This window comes from Lutra lutra, chromosome 3 (genome assembly GCF_902655055.1).
Source record: "Lutra lutra chromosome 3, mLutLut1.2, whole genome shotgun sequence".
Classification (NCBI taxonomy): domain Eukaryota; kingdom Metazoa; phylum Chordata; class Mammalia; order Carnivora; family Mustelidae; genus Lutra; species Lutra lutra.
In genome coordinates this window covers 175,075,258-175,094,375 of record NC_062280.1, presented here as the reverse complement: position 1 = coordinate 175,094,375, position 19,118 = coordinate 175,075,258, and the positions used below count along the sequence as shown (strand labels likewise).

At 33.2% G+C, this 19,118-nt stretch overlaps 1 long non-coding RNA gene and 1 pseudogene across 1 annotated transcript in view; one reads left to right on the top strand and one right to left on the bottom strand.

Moving 5' to 3' along the window:
- Positions 1–19,118, bottom strand: part of LOC125094739 (uncharacterized) — a 687,251-nt gene that overhangs the window by 131,628 nt on the left and 536,505 nt on the right. The gene's annotated exons all lie outside the window — the stretch shown is intronic.
- Positions 368–696, top strand: LOC125094738 (60S ribosomal protein L35a-like; annotated as a pseudogene).

Below are 19,118 nucleotides of genomic sequence, written 5' to 3'. Positions count from 1 at the left end.
AGTAAAACAAGAAACAAAACCCCCCACAAAAGCAGTAAAAATAGAACTTTCTTCAAAATTCAGTCAAGGAATTTATAAAATAAAAGGATGTAATATATGACAACATACAATTGAAATATGGGGGTGGGGGATAGTACTGAACAGATTTAAACTTAAGCAATAATTAACTTGATATAGACTGATATGTGCAGAAGATGTTATACATAAACCTCATAGTAACCACAAATCAAAAACCAGTAATAGATTGGCAAGGAATAAAGAAAATGGAATTCAAGCATATCACTAAAGAAAGCCAACAAGTTTTCTTTTTCTGCCATCTTGGGTCCTGTGGAGGTCTGTTGGGAATAGGACTCCTAAATACCAAATAATGTCTGGAAGGCTGTGGTCCAAGGCCATTTTTGCTGGCTATAAGCAGGGTCAGTGCAACCAAGGAGCGCACACAGCTCTTCTTAAAATTGAAGGTGTATACGCTCAAGATTAAATGGAATTCTATCTAAGCAAGAGATGTGCTTACGTGTACAAAGCAAAGAACAACACGGTGACTCCTGGTGGCAAACCAAACCAAACCAGAGGAATCTGGGAGAAAAGTAACTCATGCTCATGGAAACAGTGGTTCATGCCAAATTCTGAAGCAACCTTCCTGCTAAAGCCATTGGCCACAGAATCTGTGTGATGCTGTACCCAGCAAGGATTTAAAAATAATGAAAAGTAAACATATAAAGGTGTAGATTTGTAAAAAAAAATTAAAAAATTTTTAAAATTTTAAAAAGCCAACAAATCATAAAAAAGAGCAAGAGAAGAAAGGATCAAAAGAAACATAGAAATAACCAAAAAAATGAGTAACAAAATGGCAATAAATACATATCTATCAATAATTACTTTGAATGCAAATGGACTAAACTCTCCAATCAAAAGATACAGGGTGACAGAATGGATAAAACAAACAAAAAAACAAGACCCATCTGTATGCTACCTACAATTGACTCATTTCAGACCTACAGACACCTGCAGATTGAAAGTGAGGGGATGGAGAAATATTTATCATGCAAATGGATGTCAAAAGAAAGCTGGGGTAGCAACACCTATACAGGACAAAATAGACCTTAAAACAAAGACTGTAACAAGAGACAAGGAGTGACACTATGTAACAATAAAGGGGACAATCCAATAAGAAGATATATTAATTGTAAATATTGGAATATTTACAATTATTCCAATACATGGGAATATCCAAATACAAAAAAAAAGTTAATACCAAACAAAAGAAACTAATAATAACAAAATAATAATATGGGACTTTACCACCCCACTTACATCAGTGGGCGATCATAGAAACAGAGAATTAACAAGGAAACAGTGGTTTTGAACGAACACTGGACCAGATGGATTTCATAGACAATTTCAGAATATTCCATCCTAACACAGCAGAATGTACATTCTTTTCAAGTGCACATGGAACATTCTCCAGAGTAGATCACATATTAGACCACAAAACAAGTTTCAACAAATTCAAAAAAAATCAGTCATTCCATGTATCTTTTCTGACTATAATGTTATGAAACTAGAAATCACCACAAGCAAAAATCTAGAAAGAGCACAAATATATGGAGGTTAAATAATATTCTACTAAATAATTAATGGGTCAATCAGGAAATCAAAGAAGAAATAAAAAACTACATGGAAAGAAAAGGAAGTGAAAACACAATGGTCCAAAATCTTTGGGATACAGCAAAAGCACTTCAAAAAAGTTCTAAGAAGCAAGAAAAATCTCAAATAACCATGTAACCTTTTACCTAACAGAGCTAGTAAAAGAACAAACAAAGCCCAAACCCAGTAAATAGAAGAAAATAGTGAAGATTAGAGGAGAAATAAATACAATAGAAACTAAAACAAACAAAACAACAACAACAACAACAACACAAAACAATAGATCAATAAAACCAGAAGCTGGTTCTTAGAAAAGATCAACAAAATTGATGAACCTTCAGCAAGACCCATTAAAAAACAAAACAAAACATGCCAAAAATCCAGAGAGGATCCAAATAAACAAAATCACAAATGAAGGAGGAGGAGAAATAACAACCAACACCACAGAAATACAAAAGATTGTGAGAGAATATTATGAAAAACTATATTATGAAAAACCCAACTCAGTGCTGGGTGTGGAGAGAATATTATGAAAAATAAATTGGACAATTTATAAAAATGAATACATCCTTAGAAACATAAACTACCAAAACTGTAACAGGAAGAAATAGAAAATTTGAATAGACCGATTACTAGAGAAGAAAATGAATCAGTACTCAAAAAAACAACACAAAACAAAACAAAACAAAAAACTCCCAACAAACAAAAGTCCACAACCAGATGGTTCCAGAGGTGAATTCTAGTTAACATTTAAAGAAGAGTTAATACCTATTCTTCTCAAACTATTCTAAAAAATACAAAAGAAAGGAAAACTTCTAAATTTATTTTATGAGGCCAGCTTCACCCTGATAACAAAACCAGACAAAGAACCACCAAAAAAGAACGACAGGTAAATCTCTGTCGTGAATATAGATGAAAAAATCCTCAGTGAAATACTAGCAAACCAAATCCAAAAATACATTTAAAAAGCCGTGCACCATGATCAAGTGGGATTTATTCCTGGGATGCAAAGGTAGTTCAATATTCACAAAACAATCAATGTCTTAAGTCACATCAATAAGAGAAAGGATAAAAACCATATGATCATTTCAATAGAAGCAGCAAAGCATTTGACAAAGTACCACATCTATTCATGATAAAAACCATCTGTGAAATAGGTCTAGAGGGAACTTAACATGGTAAAGGCCATATATGAAAAACCCATGGCCAACCATACTCAATGGTGAAAAACTGAGAGCTTTTCTCCTAAGGTCAGGAACAAGAAAAGGATGTCCACTCTCACCACTTTTATTCAACGTAGTTCTGGAAGTCCTAGCCACCCAATCAGACAAAGAAAAGAAAGAGAAGGCATCCAAATTGGTAAGGAAGAAGTAAAATTCTCTGTATTTGCAGATGGTATGGTACTATATAGAGTGAACCTTAAAGACTCCACCAAAATACTGCTAAAACTGATAAATGAATTTAGTAAAGTCCTTGGATATAAAAATACAGATATCTGTATATTAATAATGGAGGAGCAGAAAGTGAAATTAAGAAAAAATCCCATTTACAATTTCACCCAAAATAATAAAATGACCAGGAATAAACTTAACCAAAGAGGTAAAAGACCTATATTCTAAAAACTATAAAATACTAATGAAAGAAATTCAAGACAATGCAAAGAAATGAAAAGGCATTACAAGCTCATGGGCTGGAAGAAAAAATATTGTTAAAATGTCTATACTACCCCAATGTAATTTACAGAATAGATGATCAAAATATGAACATTTTTTCACAGAACAAGAACAAACAATTCTAAAACTTGTGTGGAACCACAAAAGACCTCAAATAGCTAAAGCAATGTTGAAAAAGAAAAACAAATGGGGAGGTATCATAATTCCAGATTTCAAGTTATATTACAAAGTGCTAGTAATTAAAACAGGATGGTACTGACACAAAAATGACACACAGATGAATAGAATAAAACAGAGATCCTAGAAACAAACCCACAATTACATGGTCAATTAATCTTTGACAAAGGAGGACTGAATACAACAAATGGTGTTGGGAAAACCGGATAGTCATATACAAAAGAATGAAACTTGACCACATTCTTTCACCATAGACAAAATAAACCAAAAATAATCCAAAATGGATTAAAGATTGAAATGTGAGACTTGAAACCATAAAAATCCTTGAAGGGATCACAGTAATCTCTCTGGCATTGGCTGTAGCAACATTTTTCTAGATACATGTCCTGAGGCAAAGGAAACAAAAGCAAAAATAAGATATCAATGCTGCATCAAAATAAAAAGTTTCTGCACAACAAAGGAAAGAACAAAATTAAGGCAACCTACTGGATGGGAGAAGATATCTGCAAATGACATATCCAATAAAGAGTTGGTATCCAAAATCCATAGTACTGATACAGCTCAATATCCAAAAAATAAATAATCTAATTAAATATGGAAGACATGAACAGATGTTTCACCAAAGAAGACATACAGATGGCCAAGAAACCATGAAGAAAAGCTCAACATCACTCATCATGGGGAAAATGTAAATCAAAACTCCAACAAGATACCATCTTATACCTGTTAGAGTGGCTAAAACTCGCAACACAAGAAACTACAAGTGTTGGTGCGGATGTGAGGTAAAGGAAAACCTCCTGCACTGTTGGTGGGATGCAAACTGATGAAGCCACTGTGGGAAATGGTATGGAGGTTCCTCAAAAAACTAAAATAGAACTACCCTGCTATCCAGTAATCACATTACTGGGTGTTTACCCCAAAATACAAAAACACTAATTCAAAGAGATATATGTACCCCTTTGCTTACTGCAGCATTATTTACAATAGCCAAAGTATGGAAGCAGCCCAGGTGTCCATAGGATAGGTGAATGGAGAACAAAGAGGGGTACATATACACGATGGAATATTATTCAGCCATAAAAATGAATGAAATCTTAACATCTGCAACAACATGGATGTATCTAGAGAGTATTATTCTAAGTGAAATAAGTGAGTCAGAGAAAGACAAATACCATACTCAAGTGAAATTTAAGAAACAAAACAAACAAGCAAAGGCAAAAAGAGAGACAAACCAAGAAGTGGACTCTTAACTATAGAGAATAAATTGATGGTTACTAGAGGGGAGGTGGGTGATGAGATGGGGGAAATAAGGAATGGGGATTAACAAGTACACTGAACATGATGGGAAAAATATTTTAGTAAAACACAATAATGTCCTTCTCCTTGAAAAAAAAAGAGTTATACATTAAAAGTTTTGTTAAAAAAATATAGTTTAGGATCTCAAGCTCTTCTCTAGTAAACTTTTATTAATTTAAACTTATGTTGCCAAATGTTTGTATATTTATAGAAAATTAATATCTACATGATTAGATCTTAAATCACTCAGTCTCTTCACATTTTACATTTTTAGCATTGAACCCTATTTTAAATGTATTAGCCACTCTCTACACATTACCCTTATTATATCTTTATGTCCTGCTTAAAGGTAAAAGAATTTTGAGGGAGACCTGGGTCACTCAGTTGGTTGAGTGTTTGACTCAGTTTTGGCTTAGGTCATGATCTTGGGGTTGTGGGATGGAGCCCCACATAATACTCAATGCTGGGTGTGAAGCCTGCTTAGGATATTCTCTCTCCCTCTTCCTCTCCTCCTCCCCCAACATTCATGCTCTCTCTAAATAAATAAATCTTTTAAAAAAGCAAATTTGAGACATCAGAATAATTAATTTGTAGAAATAATTTCAACATTAAGTGATAATGGCTTAAACAGAAATTAAATTTCTTAACTGAACAGGCACAAAGGGGCAGAGAATTGATTAGAACATCAACTATACTGAGGGAGCACTGCCTAGTTTTTCCCATCAGCCTCAAGCCATGTGCTTTCCATATTTGAGGTAACCTCATGGTCCACAATGACTGCTAGAGCACCTGCCATTACATGTGCTTATGAGACAGTAGGAAGAATAGAGAAAAAGCTACAGACTTCTCTCTCCTTTTAAAACAATATGTACCCATAATTTCCACAAAATATACAACTGGCATTTCCTTCACTGGTTCATAGTCATTTGGCCATAGATATGAAGATTAGGATAAGATGTAGTGTGTTATGCTTTAAATATTACACTGGATTATAGTTGACAATAAAATGATTTTGGCCAGTGTAAACATAGATGTGATTTCTGTTTTTATTTTTGTTCTGTGTATTTTTAAATGTTTTTGCATCAAGGTTACTTTGTCTTTTAAAAATAACTAAAAAAGTTTACTGTTTCTTTTAAGTTATTAAAGATTGCAAGTTGTACAACAATCATATATCCTTAAAATACAAAGCATGTGCTTATGAAGTGAGCTATTTTCTAAAGTGTTTTTTTAACATTTACAAATTTCTTTTCTCAGAACTTGTTTATTTAAATTTTCTACCTCTGTTTAACATAAATCTGAATTATTTTTTAGAAAATCCACCACAGTAATGGAATGTTCACATTTATTAATACATCTTCTACAATTTAAATTTCATACCTATAGATTTATTCCTTATCTAAATTCTGGTTTTAGTATTTGTTTTTCCTTTTCCATAATTTTCTAAATAACACTGTTATCAAGCTTGTTATTTTTTCAAGAACCAAATCGAGGATTTGCATCAAATTTACAGCTTTTCTCTTTTTAAAATAAGTCTGCTTTTATATTTATTATCTTCATTGGCTAGTATTTGCCATGTTATTTTGCAAAAAAAAATTAGTTGAATGTTTTATTATCCATTTTAAAATGTTACTTAATTATTAATGCAAGTGTTTAAAATGATGCATTTTTCTTTCTTCATAAATCTGTTGCATTACAAATCTTCTGAAGGGCTTACTGTGTATATTTTTTGAGGCATGAACATTGTACTGTAAATTATCTTGTCTTCAAGGAAACCATGAATAGTTAATGTAAATACAGTTCTGCATACTACTTAGAATGAGCTATTTTACAGCTACCATAAACTAGACAAGATTTAATTTACATTTTTACTCCTTTTTATACATGAAAACATGTCCCAATAATATTTTTGTGAAAAATGTACACTTGAGAAGTAAAGATAGCAAAAACCCTCCAAAATTCTATTCAATTATGTTTTTGGTACATATTAATGCCAAGAAACTAATTATTTTACAAATTTAGGCAACCAAGTATTTTTTCCTCTATACAATAAACCTTTTACAGTAAAAATTAAAAAAATATTATTAGCCTTTAGACTTAGTTACCCTCCATTCACTTAGTACTTAGAATTTATTTTGGAATCAAATATTTGTCTGCCACTGGAGTATTTCCTCAAATCTCTGCATGTAACTTAAACTTTCTTAGTTATTTGGTCACTTTTATTTTTTTTTTAATCTTTTTTTTTTAAGATTTTATTTATTTATTTGACAGAGAGAGATCACAAGTAGACGGAGAGGAAGGCAGAGAGAGAGAGAGAGAGGGAAGCAGGCTTCTTGCTGAGCAGAGAGCCTGATGCGGGACTCGATCCCAGGACCCTGAGATCATGACCTGAGCCGAAGGCAGCGGCTTAACCCACTGAGCCACCCAGGCGCCCCAGGTCACTTTTATTTTAAAAAGCATAGGCAACCTTCCAAGATATTTTATCAAAATAACCAAATTTTTTTCTTTTATGGGAAAGGTCGTACTGAATCCACAACAACAGAAGGATTCATAAAAATAAGAGGTTACATATCGCACCTGAGCATGAGTGGTCAGAGAGAATTTATTAAAAAATTGTTCTTATGCCCTTCAGACTTCAGCCTTTTTAATTCTTCAGCATTTATGAAGTCTCTTCAGCAGACTCATTAATATTTTGTTTTAAACAAGTGGGAATTTTAAATGAGCCATGTTGGAAGTAGCTGGCCAGAAGCCTACCATCTTTAGTCTAGCCACATCACCCTTCTTTGCATATCAATGGTCCATTTCTCATTTTTCCCAGTGTCAAACAGAGCTGATCCAAGTGCAAAGATTCTTTTGAGTTAACAGAAGACGAACACTGAGGTCAATTTGTCAGACATGAAGGAGAGAAGAAATGAGCTAAACAGGCAGAGGAGCAATCTAGAGTACTAAAAAGGACAAGAGCAAAATCGGATTTATACCAGGCACACTGCCTCATATTCTCTTTCTATTCTAATAGTCATATAAAGCTTTTCTAATTTTAAATCTTTGTTTTGTTCATTTTCATTTCTTAACAAGTTAGACTGATTGAACATATGTGAAGGATGGAATATTTATTTATTCATAAGTAACTTCTTAGGTGATCTGTAGATAATAGGAAAAGAAACAATTTCCTGATATGAGAATACTGACGTGGGCAAACTGCATCTTAAAGAAAAAGTATTTCTTGCTGCATTGTTTTAAAGCAGTCCTGTTCAATAGATACATAATGGGAGATGCATATATTATTAAAACTTTTCAAGGAAACACATTAAAAATAATTTAAATGAAGCAGGTAAAGCTAGTTGTGTTACTATAGTCTATTTAATTCAAAATATTCAAAATAATATTTCAAAGATAATATAAACTTATTAATGGCATATATTATATTTTTACTTTTTCATATTAAGCCTTCCAAATTGGATATATCTTTATATTTGATGGCACAGGTCAATTTGGAGTTGCAATAAGACTCACATGTAGTGAGTAGCTACTATATTGGACAGTGCAGATCTAGAGAACTAGCCTATTCCAGTGATGACTGGAAATAATCTTTTGAATGTACTTTCTATCATGTGCTTCAGTCATTCATATGTTCTATTAGTACATATTTATTGTCTGCTATGTCATATAATCTGCATCATCAAGATGGTATTGAGCACCTACCATTCAGATTATGTGACAGAACTTTATTTTCTTCTCTTCCATATAATGTTTTATTCTATATTCTACTCTTATTTTTATTATTTATATTATATATATTATATAATATATAAATATATATTTTTGTATATTATATATTATATATTATATATAAATATATGTAAATTATATATTATATTATTTATTACATATTCTACTCTTCCATATAATGTTTTAACAAAAACAAAAACAAAACACAAAAGCACTGTATCAACCATTGGCCGTGTTCATTTCCACTTTTATGTCAACTAGCTCAGTTGTTGGAAGGACACAATTCATTTAGGAAATATATTTATTGAAAGGTTTTTAATTCTAGAGCTAGTTAACTCCATTATAAATTACTAGAATTTATACAAATTATTTCATTCTCTGAGCCTCAGAAATCTGGTTTGTAACCAAGTCATAATTATAACAACAACTTCACTGATAATCTATGTGTGGTAGGCAGGAAATTAACCCTCCCCACCCCAACCTCTTATCCCTGGAACTTGCAAAGATGAGAAATCACTCCTATGAATCTGTTTTTTTATACAACACAGCTGACTTTACAATACAGTGATTATTTGATAGGTCTGACTTAATCATGTGAGAGATAATTCAAAGATATATATATTTTTTTCCCTTACTGGCACTGACAGAAGTCAGATATTTGAAGTAGGAGAAGAAGAATTCAATGTGCTTTTGCTGACTGGGGGAAAGGGGGTGGTCATTTGAGAAGGGATTCAGGTGACCTAGAGGTGCTGAGAAAGACAACAGACTGGCAGTCATCAAAGAAATGGGAAGTAGTTCCTTTATCTGCAAGGAACTTGATTCTGTCAACAACCTGAATGACTCTGGAAGCAGATTCTTCTCCAAAGCCTCCAGACTAGTCCAGCACACCTACATCTTTATTTTGGTCTGATGAATCCCTGAGAAGATGATCTTGTACGCCATCCAAGACTTCTGACTTATGTGCACTCTGAGATAATAAATTTATACTGTTTAATTGCTAAATTTGTGGTAATTTGTTATAGCAGCAATAGAAAACTAATTTGCTGTGGGAAAATAGCTTGTAACCTACAAAATGTCTTGTAAGTTTTAGGCATTATAATTGGAACACAAACTACATTAGATTTTCTCTTTATTTAAACTCTTTGCAGATAAATCAGCTTTGACTGTTGTATTACAAAATACAATATTCTTAAATACTTCCAGAAGTTTTCTAATTTATAAATTAACCCTCTTATAAGTATGAAGTACTTGTTATTAACAAATAAGTGCAAATCCATTATCATACTGAATAACCAAAATATTTCATGCCTACATAGGACATACAGAATATCACTGACAGGGGCGTCTTGGTGGCTCAGTGGGTTAAACCTCTGCCTTCAGCTCAGGTCATGATCTCAGGGTCCTGGGATCGAGCCCCGCATCGGGCTCTCTGCTCAGCGGGGAGCCTGCTTCCCTCACTCTCTGCCTGCCTCTCTGCTTACTTGTGATTTCTGTCTGTCAAGTGAATAAATAAAATCTTAAGAAAAAAAAAAGAATATCACTGACAAGATACATATTTTTGTTTTCTGTCCCTCTACCATAGCATAAAGCAGAGTAATTCTCTTCAGTAATGATGCTCAAGATACTGGTAATGAGATTATGATAACAATATTGAAAATTAAAGGAAAGAATAATATATTTCTATGCAAGAATGTTTTACAGTACTTTAAACAATCTAGTTAAATATTTCATTAATTACATCTATATCAAACATAATAATTGTTCAGCTTTGTTACAGATCTTGATATCTGGGGGTATAAATCTTCCAGCCCCTTTTCTTTTTCTTTAAGCTTGTCCTACAGATTCCAGCTATTTCCATTTCTAAATAAATTTTAGAGTTAACTTGTTAATTTCTTCAAAAAAACCAGCTGGGATTTGGTTGCTATTTCATTAAAGGTAGAGAATATTTGGAAAGAAATATATTTATATTGTTGTTTTTTCAATATATATGCATGGAATGATTACCTATTTAGATATATTGAATTTCTTCCTCAGTAATATTTTAGAGTTTCCTCTGTGGAGAAGTTGTATACCTTTCATACATTTTATTCTTGGTTTTTTTTTGTTTGTTTGTTTGTTTGTTTTTTATGCCCTGCTTGATAGTAGACAGAGAAGCCATGTTCTAATAAATATCCCCCAATTAGTGTTAGGAAATAAAAACGGACTAGAAACTTGAACCCCTAGAGGGCTGGATAATTAGCGGTCTAAATTTACATGTTTTTTGTTCTTTTGGTTAATAAAAATTTCCAATTAATAACCTAGCCCCTGTGGTCCACTGTGTATGTGGTGACTGCACACTGAGGGAGAGAAAATGAAGAAAGTATTGGAGAATTCCAATACTATGATGATCTATTCTTGCTTCCCAAGGTCAAATATATATTCCTTAGACTAAGAATTTGTGTAGATCAGTCCACAGAATAATTATTTTTTCATGTGTACAAGGCTGTTTTTGAAATAGGTTAAGATGGATCACAAAATCAAAGGTATATTAAAAAGTAGGCCGAAATTTTATCCCCTACAGTCTCTCTATTGAATTATGCCTAGCTAAATCTTCCAATCAAATTCACCAATAAAAATAATTTGCTGATGTAACATTGTAGCATTATTCAAATAACGCACCGCAAATGTTATAAAATGTTGTATATTAGACAACTATAAGCTCAAATCTATTATTAAATTTCCTATTAGAAGATTTAATTAGAACATAAAAAGGGAAATTCCTTCTCTTTTTAACCATAAGGAAATTACATTTCTGAATAATCATATTCCTCAGGAGCTAATCTGAGTAAAGATAGTAGGCTGACTACATGGAAATTACCTCAGGTACACCTAAAAACATATATTTCTATCTAGGTTCCCTCTCCCCAGTCTGTTTTAGGAGATCTAGGCAGACTCAATATTATTTAAAAATGCCCCAAGTGATTTTTCTATGCTGCTCTATTGGGCATACTAGTTAGTATGAATTGTTCCAGTGTTATATAATATCATTACTATCATTGCTATAGATCATAGAGCAATGCTGTTCAAGAAAAACACAATTATTTGTTCTCAGTGGGCATTACTATTTTGCTTAATTATACTCAGATTCTTCCTTTTAGCAAGAATAGCCCGTACCACTTGCCAATTAAACAGAAATAGCTCTTCTAGCACTTAAAAATATAGATTGTTTGAATAATCCAAGACTTTAATGTATCTGACTTTTTCAGAAATCCAAAGATTCAACAGGATCTAATAGGAATAGTCAACCATCCCTTTTAATTTAGCTGAAGCAAAAACATACTTACATTGCCATTACTGGTGCAAGGTCAATAAGTGAAAAAAGAATAAATTGTTAACAAAAATACTTCAAAATTTCATTTTCAGTATTATACATATACCATTTCATTCAGGCTATTCTGGGAGCACAACTTAAAGACTGACATCATTTTGGAGAATTGGTATTTCCTCAAGTTTAATTGTGGCATTGCTGCCTTTACCAGTAAGAAGAAGCCAGAGGGTGAAATAGAATAATATTGGGAATCCAAATTAAATATTTCCTTATCTTGTTGATTGAGCTATCCAGAACAAAAATTCCTCCTCATAAATTTGGAAACTTATAACAATTAATTCTCCAGCCCTTTGCCCTTTCTTGACTACTAGTGTGCGTTTAATATGTTTATCTAATTTATATTTTTCCCTTGCATTTCTGGTACAAAAAACAACAACAACAACACTCAAATGAATGGGGGTTCTACATGTGACAACTATTCTCTTCCTTACTATAAGCAGGATAACCTACAGTTAATGCAGGCAACATTAATCAAAGACTGTAAACTTGGGTTTCTTACATTGCCAGTATTTTCAACCTTCTTCGAAACATGGACCTCTTTACTATACCAGACATTTTGTCTCTAATGAGTTCCTATTTATTGTTTAGTCTGTTCATTTATTTTCCTAGTACATGCCTCCAGATTTGTATAGTGCTCTTAGCAAAAGGTAGAAATTCACTGGGTTTCAGTTCTGCAAAAAGCATCTATTGTTTAAGAAATCCTGACCTGTTTTATCCCTTTAAAATATTTCTTCAAAGTAGCCTTCTTTCAAGAGTTCAAATTCTGGTCCTCGTCTATATTACATCCTTTGTGTTTCTATCTTATTCCCCTTTAATGCTTGTTAGGATTGTATACCTTCCTCGGACTATTCACTTCATAGTTCCTTTCATTTATACTTCTTCCCTATCTATGCCTAACAGGTGAGCTTGATTTTTCACTTAAAAGAGGCTTTTGGTAGCTAATGAAACCATCATGAATCTAGACACTTAATTAAAAAGGTAACTACTAGATCAAGGAAAACCTAATTTAGTACATTGAATTCTCATCTCTCAATCATCATTGTGTTAAGAGGCAGCTCGTGTTAGAAAAAAAGTAAATAATTATTAGAGGGACAAATGAACAAGGGATGGAATGGCTTCCAGCTCTAGTTACAGGCTAATTTATATAGTCCCTACATTCCTACCCTCTTGCCTCATTGTTCTATCTAGCCCCTTCCCATTTGGAAACCCATCTAACAAAATCTTAAATAGACTCTGGAGTCAAACAAATCAGTTCAAATGCTGGGGCCTAACACTCACTCATTGTATGACTTCTGGCAAGTTACTAAAGCTTAAGCTTCAGTTTCTTCACTTACAAAATTGGCCCCCAAATTGTAAATATGTCACAGAAATGTGAGACAATGTGTGATAAAACATTTATGGCAACTGACATTTGGTGAACACTTAATATATTAGATGTTTTTTTTATTATATAGCCAATGGACACTGGAATTTGTTAGACATTTTTTCTTTATAAATAACATACAGACTTAATGTTCTTATTAGGTTTTAATATTAATTAAATAACTGATTTAAAATTGAGTGTGGGTTATTCTAGTGAATTAATAAACCTTATGGGTATTGAGATATATATATATATATATATATATATATATATATATATATATATACAAGAATTTTATGATTTCTAGCTGGTACGAATTGCAGCTCCAAAGTGGCTTTCCACAGTGAAAAACAACAACAACAGGAACAACAACAACGACTCTTTATGCGATACTTGGAAGAACAAATGGAACCACAATGGCTGCACAGTTTTTCTCTCTGATTTTCCAAACTGTTTCTCTCCTGCTTGTACCTCCCTGCACATATAGGAGCAATGTACTTGGAGCAAATTATAGGAGCTTTGTCTCTATAAGGGGAAATTAAATTCTGTCTTAAAAAAAAAATAAAAACACTGGCATCAGAAAATAACATTTCACTGCTCCATATCCAAACTGAAAATAAAGTAGAAGATATTGACTCATTCAGTTGCCGAAACAAACTGAACATAAGGAAAATAAGCATAGTCTAGTGGTTTTATGTGTCTTCTATGCACATTTTATTCATTTGATTAATCTCTTCCGATTACATTTTTCCTGTTGTATAGATTTATGTGAGAAAAAATACACTTGCTTTTATTATCTAACAAAAGAAAAGAAATAGAAGCACAGTGGGAAAATCATGAATTCTGAAGATATATAGACTTGGGTTCGATGATGACCTATGTCAATTTGAGGTAATGACCTTTGGCAAGTTATTTAATCTTTTTAATCTTTTTAATTATTTTGTTCTTGAGTTGCAGGACCTTGTGGCAAATCCTGGGTAATGAACTGAATGAACTCCATGTCGGAACTAAGCTAAGGTAATGCCTCACTTTTAAGGTAAAAGCGTACATCACCAGTGTAGAGCAGTAACCTTTTTATCAGGTGATATCTTTCCTGTGACGGCAGCCTAAATGTTATTGGTGCATGATGTAGCAGAAATCATGCTCACTCATTCAATGCCCAAGATCTGAATAAGCCAAATCTTACTGCTCCGGGTGGATATATCCATTGTGTAGTGCATAATGTAATGCACAACATATGATATTGTTTAACTAAACATGTTACAACAATAGATAATGGATATCTTTCAACTTTTTACTCTTGTGATCTTAACATTATACAACGCGTTCCTTTTCTACTGTTCTTCAGCATGTGAAACCTACTGAGTTCTCAAATGTCTAGCTAATACATGTTCTCTTCTTTGTGGTCACAATGCTTTTTTTGCCTGAAATGTCCTTTCCTCAATACCTGCTCTTAAGAGACAAATTCTAGTTAACCTTTCTCCTAAGAAGGCTTTTCTGAACAATAGATGGAATTGACTAGTTTCTCTTTTATGTTCCTATACCAATCTACAAAATGTTTCATAATAATTTTCAAATCATTTCATTCTGACTCATTTTCCATATTTTAAGTGATCTGAGGACAGAGACTGGAACCACTTAAGTTTTGTGCCCTTTACACTCTGCACAAATCTGGCACTGAATGTTTGCTGAATGAATTGATAAGGAAATATTTACACAAATTACCCCTAGGAAAAGAACCTGCTGCATCTGGACAATGCAGAGCCTATGCTTAATGCTTGGCTGTGGTTCAAAAAAATTCAAGCTTATCTGGGGAGAAAAATTGAGAAGGTCAGAGAATATGCTCTCATTCTTAATTGGTATGGAGCATAGAGTTTTGTAGGATAGCAGGGGGAAAACGGCCTCTGATATTATCAGATACTATGTTGTTAATCTATGATTATACAGTGTTACCATCTGCAACAGTTTGAATTCAATGCTTACATATTTTTTTTAGGACAGGAAATACTGTATAAGGATGCATTATATTTCACACATAATGTTATATCCAGGAGTATGACCAATGTTTGTACTGAGAACTGTGACTGCTTTTATACCACAAATTTTGTGAATACTGTGATTTTAGGTAAATGGAGATTGTCAAAAGAACAACTGGGTCACATGCTTGAGTTCCTGTTCTGTAAAGTGCCCAGCAGCCCTTACTGATCACATTTGAAGATCGAAGGAAAGCCTATGAAATGCTGAAAACTTGCAAACCAGTATCAGATTAACATCATTATAAACCAAAAGTCGTTTCACTTATCTGTTCATTTTCAAGGTTTAGGGCTATATTACATTGATAATGATTTGAATTTAAAAGAAAAATTGTACTCATGGCTGTATCCCACCATATTCATAAAAGTTTATCTTCCTTGCTACCAGACTATACTAATAAAAGGGAAAAAACAGGGACAATAAACTTTAACAACAGTTGTCTGTTATAGTTACAAACCATGTTGAAATAATTGCAGCCTAAATTAATGTAGGGAAATCTAGAAAGATAAGATAAAATCACAAAGGACTAAGCACAATAACTTCTGGCATTAGCTGCTGTTGAAACGGGAAAATAAAACAAAATCAGGAAAGAAATGTTTTCAAAGCTTTGGCCATTTCTTTCTCAAGTTCTCCCTACTTTACTTAATATTGAGTTTTCACAACTCTCAGCTAGGTTCCTGTTTTGTTCCTTGGCAGTACTGGCTAGAAATCTTCTGATTAGAACAATGTTATACTGACTCAGCTGTGCTTTCCAATATATCTCTGACAAAATATTCTCTGGAGAACCTGTACACAATGGTTTAAAAAAAAAATGATCATTTGTTTGGCCTTTTAGCCTCCACTCCCCTGGCCCCATCACTGCATGGAAATCTCCTTTTCAGTCTTTCTTTTCCACTTTACAAATGGAAATTTGTATCCTCTGACCAACATTTGCTCATTTCTCCCCACTCCCAGTTCCTGGCAACCAATATTTTACTGTTTCTATGAGTTTGACTTCTTTTTTCTTATTTTTATTCCACATCTAGGTGAGATCATACAATATCTGTGTTTCCCTCTGGCTTATTTCACTTAACATAATGTTTTCCAGGTCAATCAATATTATTGTGTATCACAGGGTTTCCTTCTTTTTTATGTTTGAATAATAAGCATGTGACAGGCATATTTACCGTTTCTGATCTCATCATTTCTTCTTGCAAATCCAAATTTCATTTTGGTGTAATTTCTCTTCAACTGGCCTATTCTTATATATTGGGTCAGCTAACAATTAATTTATGAACATTTAATTGATCAAAATTGCCTTTGCTTTGTTACTGTTTCTTGATAAATATATTCATTGAATATGGAAGTCTTGACTGATCATCCCTGCTACCCTAGCCCTGAGTACTTTAAAGATATTACTCCATTTTTCTTTGGTCTCTATGTAATTTATTAAGTGTAAGCCACCATTTACAACTGTGTGTCTTTTAATTTATAGATTTCAACATAGTCCTTTCATATTTGTTTTTCAGCAATGTGACCATGATGAACTAAGGTATTATTTTCTTTGAATATGTCCAGATTGGTATTACCTGAGTTTTATAGATCCTTAAGTTGATAAGTTTTAAAAATAAAATTTGGGGAAAATTTGATCAAAGCTCATTAATAAGTAAGTTTTACCAGTGCAGCGTAGCCTTTACTATATATTTAGAGTTGATCTACTATTAAGGTATGACCTTTCTGGGATCTCTACTGAATGCCACAGCTATTAAACAAAATTCCCCCACTCTTATTGGTAGAAAATTGAATGGTTCCCAACTCTGCGTGAGTTTTAGAAATAATTAAACTTATTATTCTCAACCACTTTCTTATTGCCTGGACCCACGAAAGTGTCTATGAGCAGGTTATTATTCAGTCTAACATTTCAGTGAATTACATTTGCATATTTTTGAAGCTCACTGGGTTTTCCTCTTTCCCCTGGAACTCTTCTTCAGAGATTTCAATTGCTGTGGATTCCCATTTTCCTTTTTCTCTTCAATTCAAAAAGACCACTGGGTGTTACCAGAGTGTCAACTTCAGTGGAAAGTAGGAAATAGGTTACACACAAAAATCTAGGTCACCCATTGAGCTCACTTTGTTTTCCTTTACTTAGAAATCAGAATTCTGTGTTTTATGCTTTTCAATGTCAGAAACAGAGTCCAGTTTTGTTGTTTTTCAATTATTTTTCTGTGCCGTATGGCAAAACTTATATTAATCATTGACAAGGCTGTAAGTAGAAATTTTGTCTAGTAATTTTTGATTTAATACTGAAATTGGTAATTACTCTCTGGTTATTATGTGGATTTTGTCATCTTTCTTTGGATAAAATATTACTGACATTTGGATGCCATTAAATTATGGATTGGCATCATCATTTGATGTCTTCACTTTAACATATGTTGTAGTCTGTTTAGAGTTGCTTTAATTCTAGGAGTAAGTTAGATCTAATATTAATGTGTGAATTTTCTGAGGTCTTCACTAAGTATCACAGAAATTCAATGAAGTATCTCTACTCTGGCTGATAGGAATTTGTCTTAAGTCCCTCTGTGAACTCTGGAAATATTCACCCTACATCTCCCTACTAATTTTTGTAGCCTTGCGGAGCTTCCCTTTGCAGGTGCACATGTTTTTATTTAACAATAGACTCAATGGACTTTTAAAGATTTTTTTTTTTTTATTTGACAGACAGATCACAAGTAGGCAGAGAGAGAGAGAGGAGGAGGAGGAGGCAGGCTCCCCGCTGAGCAGAGAGCCCGATGCGGGACTCGATCCCAGGACCCTGAGATCATGACCTGAGCCGAAGGCAGAGGCTTTAACCACTGAACCACCCAGGCGCCCTAGACTCAAAGGACTTTTATATACATTTCTGGGTCACTCTCTGTCTTCACTCCTCCTCCCAACTCTCTTGCTCTAGTTTTCTGTCTCTAACATTCCAGTTCTTCAAATACCAGTTGCATTTCTTTCACCATTTTTATTTGCTGGGCTTTTATATTTATTCTTCAATTACTTATCTGTGAATGAGAGTAGTTCATTTGAAACAAGCACTTTAAGGAGTTTCATGAGAAAGATATCAAGTCCATGATCAAGCTTAGCAACAATTACTCTTAGAGTGCAGTTTGAGTGCAAATGTCAGGATTGTTTGTTTGTTTGTTTGTTTTAATTTTACGCAGCTTAAATTTACTTATTCCCAACCAACTGATACTGCAGTCTTTTTCTCCTTACCCTGACTCATCAATAGGCCTCTTCAGGTATATGTGTCTTATTCATCATCTCTTTCATTTAGTTCCCATTCCATGATTACCCTCCTTTCAAACAAAGCCCCTGTGCACCCATAATTTCATTAGGAGGAGTAATTAGTTAAACTACCTGGAAAATTGTGATCAACTGATTAAATCTAAGATATTAGTATGGACCCACTTTTTTTTGGGGAGTCATCTTCTTGACGCTGTATTTAACATCTGGTGAATTTATGAATTACTCTTTATACTTATGGTTTGTACTTTAGATTTCTCCTAGCTACTATGCTTTATTTTCTTTCATTTTATAGGAAATTGTGGAGTTACTTAACTAAGAAGAAGTTAAAAGGTGATTTTATTACATTTGTAACAAAACAATTTTAGTATTTAAACAATACCTGCTTCCTGAGATTACTTATGTGATTTAGCAAAAGCTTTATCAATACCTCTGTTGTATTTGCATCCTTAAATCTTACTGATGAAATATTTTAACAAACTATAATGGAAACAGTGGCATGAAGATAAGGGTCTTATGTTCTGAAAGCAAAAAATTGTTATTCTCCAGAAGTGGAACATTGTAGAAC